This window comes from Phasianus colchicus, chromosome 1, assembly GCF_987193195.1.
Source record: "Phasianus colchicus chromosome 1, bPhaCol1.hap1.1, whole genome shotgun sequence".
In the NCBI taxonomy this organism is placed as follows: Eukaryota; Metazoa; Chordata; class Aves; order Galliformes; family Phasianidae; genus Phasianus; species Phasianus colchicus.
This window is the reverse complement of record NC_143436.1, coordinates 150,156,166-150,161,069: the sequence shown is the minus strand read 5'-3', so window position 1 is coordinate 150,161,069 and position 4,904 is coordinate 150,156,166. Positions and strand designations below refer to the sequence as shown.

General features: G+C 32.9%; 1 long non-coding RNA gene across 1 annotated transcript; it reads left to right on the top strand.

Annotated features, from left to right (window-relative positions):
• Positions 1–1,965: 1,965 nt before the first annotated feature.
• On the top strand, positions 1,966–4,253 carry LOC116240278 (uncharacterized). Its single transcript, XR_004169275.2, has 3 exons — positions 1,966–2,033; positions 2,532–2,729; positions 3,886–4,253. It is a non-coding gene; the product is annotated as an uncharacterized LOC116240278 (long non-coding RNA).
• The last annotated feature ends 651 nt before the right edge of the window (positions 4,254–4,904 follow it).

The following is a 4,904-nucleotide window of genomic DNA, read 5'->3' as shown; positions in this document are numbered from 1 at the left end:
CCTTCCTGTAATTGTAAGTACTAAAGCAGCATTCTATTTATGGGCAACCAGTCCTAGCTGATCCTACTTGATCAGGATTGTTGGATCCAGTGACTCCCATACATCCCTAACATCTGCCATTCTGTTTCAGTGATTTAAATATTTCAATACATTCTGAATTGTACAGAGCTTTATTTCCTTAAAACACAAAATATTTCTATTTGCTCACAGTTTATTTCACTGAAGTTTATGCAGTGTATACATAAGCATCAATGTGTATAAACCTGTGATCTACAGTCTACACAGCTATGAGTTATTAATCATAATTTAAAAAATAAAAATCCATGCAGTGTTGAAAACAGACGCTTATAAGGTAAAGAATGCCTGGAATAAAAACCAGATTTGGATTACTAGCATCTTTGTTCATTTTAAAATACAAATTATACAAAAGTCCAATCAAATTTGTTACTTCCTTGTGATCTTTACTGTAGAAATAGATTTTAAATTATTTCTATCTCAAAAAGCATTTTTCTTGATAAGCATTGCAAAGCATGTGTGCAATTTGCTGCTCTTTCAGAAACATAAAAATAAAAGTGAACAATAAACACGGCACTTTTCAGATGTTAACTTAAGAAACTGATGGCATTAGCCATAAAACAGTGCCTCCCTTATCAACCAAGATGTCTGAGAAATCTCTTGTAATAAAGCTCATTAAATAAGTGAATATCTCTGTTGTAACAAGATCATACTGATCCATACTATTTAAAAAAAAAAAAAATCATTAAAAATAATCTCTGTGATATAGCATTCATTCACTCATGAAATATCCTTTCTGAACTTTTGTTGTATGTTGGAGTGCTCTCTACAGCATTAACATTTTATGGAAAAAATGTAAAAAAAAAACCCTGCATATTTTGCGTTGCTTTTGTTTATTTGTTTATATTTCTGGCAGAAGTAATTTATCAATTACAAAATATTATGGAATTATTATAGCTTGATTTGAATTATAAACTGTGTATCTAGAGATGAAAATTGATGCTAGTAGGTCACTAAACATGCAAGAACCTAAACATAATCTAAATTTATGAAGTTGCCGTTCACTACAGAGTAGAGAATTCATGTAGTTTAAGACAAATCAAGAAGAAAAGGGTGAACTGTGATATCCTTCCTCTTCCTAACAGTAATTCCATAACCTTGTTGTGTATAGCAGTACTGCCAGTAATAGATCATAGACTTTCAACTGAGTTTCAAGGTGTCAGCACTAAGGCTTGCTCCATTTCAACTTCTCTTGATCTGTCTGCAGTGTTGTTTTATTTGGTTTAGATTTTACAGCATTTTTTCTTCTGATCAATTATGTGTGACAAATTTTGTTCCCTATTATTGTACACTAAAACCATTATACTGTAAAGAGAGGAGAAACAACCAGTTATTCTACGCAGTCTGAAGTATTTACAACTCAAATGCAGTGATACAGAGTGGAGAAATATAGAGCTGGAATGATAGCATACGCATATACATATATATTATTTATATATTATATTTTAATATATGAATATATTATATATATGTATATAATACATATGTGTATGTGTGTGTATATATACAAATATATATATATAAATAATATATATACATAATTATATATATATACATAATGAACTAATTTACTCCAGATTTTAAGCTTTTGATTTGGGACATATTTGTTGCTGATTCTCAGTTCTGAAAAGTTACTTTGAAGTAGTCTATTGAAATGCACAATCCCATTTTCCCAAGGTATTTTTTTCAGATTTTAATTCTCTTTTTGTAGTTGCAGAGAATAGTTTTGACACAGCGTATGGGAATGGCTGAATAACGGCCTGAACCTCTGATTGATCACCTGAGGCAAGCAATCAGTCAGCCATGGGAGCACAGGTGAAGGCAATTCACCTGTGCTGCCAGAAGGGGTGGAGCCTGGCTCCACCTCTCCTAGACCCATTTTAGAGCTGACTACGAGGAGAGAAGGATCTCTTCAGGACACCTGTCTTCTGGAGTTTTGTAGAGAGCCCAGGATACAGGTAAGTACTATATCTATTTTCTTTTTGTTATTATAATCTGCTTAGCCAAATTATTTTGTTTATTTCATAATTATAGCATCTTTATATTCATTGATTATACACACACAGCTACTTCCAACTTCTCTAAGACAATAACTAACGTGGGGATTTAACACTAATATTTAGTAAAGTAGCTTCCTCTTGAACTGATGGTTAGTTAAAAGAAAAAAGAGAAAAATATGAGAATAACTACAATGCTCATTGTAGGAATTGCTGAAATGCTGAGTGGTGTGAAAGTAAAATCTGTGACCTTTAATTTTGAGTTTGTCAGCTTGCCTCTGGCTAGCCAATCTCTGTGGCTTAAGGTATACTGAACTTTCTAATGTTCAGCTTTTTGGTAGTTTTACCCCTGACAACAGACAAACATCCATACAGCTGCTTGGTCACTCTCTTTACTGCTCTGGCCTTGTTTTTCTCTTTCCTCAATGTTCATGTTCCTTTCTTTAATACTTATTACAGAGGTGCCAAGTAATAAACCAAGTTGTGTCCTGCACCAGATCCTTTGCAGAGCTGAATGAAACTGAGTCCAGCACAGGGCAGACTGACAGAGTCTCATCATTTACACCCAACACAAATATCATCTTTACACTCATATGCAGTATTCCTGTACTATCGGAGTAAACCATGGGACACTACTATTCCACATTTCAGGTGAAGGTATGGGTTTATAATTATTTTCCCCCTTTACAGAACTCAGCTAGATATTCTTGCAGTTCAAATTTCTCTGCACTAAAAAAGAAAGCAAGATGAGAGCACTCATTTGGATAGAATAATTCACTAGTGCACTCTGTAAAGAGATTTTTGTGTTTTGGTGAGGTTTTGTTTGACAAATATTCCATTAAAATGTTTACACTTCTGAGAAGACTTTTGCAGAGAGTACACTGTGCTTATGTATTATTTTGTGTGAATGTCAGATTTGAGTTATTCCGGAATTGCCAGCTCTCAAACTGAATTGCACTTTTGACTTAGTTACTGCATTTAAATATTGTACTTGCTGTGTTATGAAGGTACTCTGAAGTAGTATCACTTGGCTTTCTCACTCTGAGGAGAAAGGGCAGTGGTGGTCACCACTGGATGACACCATTGGATGTTTTTCTTAGAACTGATGATACTGGAGGTGTGATTTTTTTGATTGGGTAATTTGAAGTTGCAGAAATGCAAATTAAATTGTATGGGGTTATAACTTATTTAAAAGCTGTTTAGAAATACTAACTGAAAGTATAGTGGAAGCATTTGATTGAATGTTTGAAATTAAATAATTGGAGTATATTTAGAGGCAAGACATGAACTTGGTCTACCCAGAAAAAAATGTAATTACTTATTCAAAGAACTGAAAGAAAGGGAAATTCTGTAATTGTTTTGTAAATAATGTTTCTGAAGCTGCTTTTTTTTAAATTATTTTTGTTTTAGTTTCTTCTGTTTTTTCTTTCAGTGGCTAGTATGTCTTTATATATTTCTGTGTATGAGTTATCTTGATATTGAAATACTGCATCATCAGCATCATGTAGAGAAACTGAATTGGCCTTGATTTTCTTGCTGAATAGCTCATTTGTGGAAAAATAACATTTCTTGGCTCCCTCTAACTACAAAATAAATACTGTTATAGACATTCTTTATATAACTGCTCAAAATTATTTTTTAATTAAAATATTTTTTAGGAACTTAAAACAGTCAAAAAAGGTTAGAATTAATAAATATGAACATATTTATTATCTCAGTGTACTGAGAACATTCACCACTGCTCTTCCTTAATACAAAAGATCTTTATACACCACAAAGAAGAAAAAAGATTCACTGTCCTTATATGTTATAGGCATGAAATCAGGGAAGTATGTTCTGAAATCAAGAATGAAGACTGCCCTGTTCTATTATGGAAAAGTGTTCAAAAACTTAATGGCATAACCTTAGACAAGTGAAGATTTCAGCAATTGGAGCAAGACTGCTGGTGGAAAACGTAAATAACATGAAGAATAAATAAATGAAGAAATGAGTTTTAGATGCTTTTTTATAGTCAAATGTTCCTTTTGGGAAAAATAATACATGGATACTTTTGGAACTTCAGACCAAATGTTCAGGTTGAATGTTTATGTTCACTCATTCTGACAGTAATGTCAGATTGGATTTATTTCATGTAAACTGAGCAGCTGCAACGTTTTCTTCACATAAAGTCTACCAAACACATGGTTCCTATGCTTCCAGATATGCTTATGTTGTCTGCTTTATCAAACTGCTGTCACTATGTTGAATTTATGCTGGAAAATCTAGATTCCCTAGAATAGCCTATGAGAAGAGCTAGGACCAGTGGAAAACAAGGAATAAGATTAACAGATGTTGAAAAACTATAGAGGACAGTTGCCACTGGAGTGTTTTTTTTTTTTTTAAAAAAAAAAGTCATTAAAGAACACTAAAAAAGACTGCTGTTACTTTGTTTTGTGTAAAATACTTAAAATCATGAAAAATGACGACAAGGATTCCCAGGCATCTCTTTTCCTGGAGTATATTCATTAATTGATATGACAGTCCAATTAATATTTAGTGGAAGTGCAAAAAGAAAGTGCTAATCTGTTATTAGAAAACTAAGAAACCCCATCCCCTGCACCTTGGAATACTATGATATGCAGTATAAAATTCAGAGCCTTTTTGTGATAAGTGTCCTGCCTTACTCCCTTGCATTCAATTTTCTGTGTACTTTTAATCTTAGGCTGCTGGATGTAAAGAAAACATTTAATATTCCACTTTCTTTTGAAATAAGCAAACTTGTTTGCGTTGGCCATAGGAGCATTTTCTTTTGCTAGTACAATATATCACATTACAAATGAGATAGCCACTTCC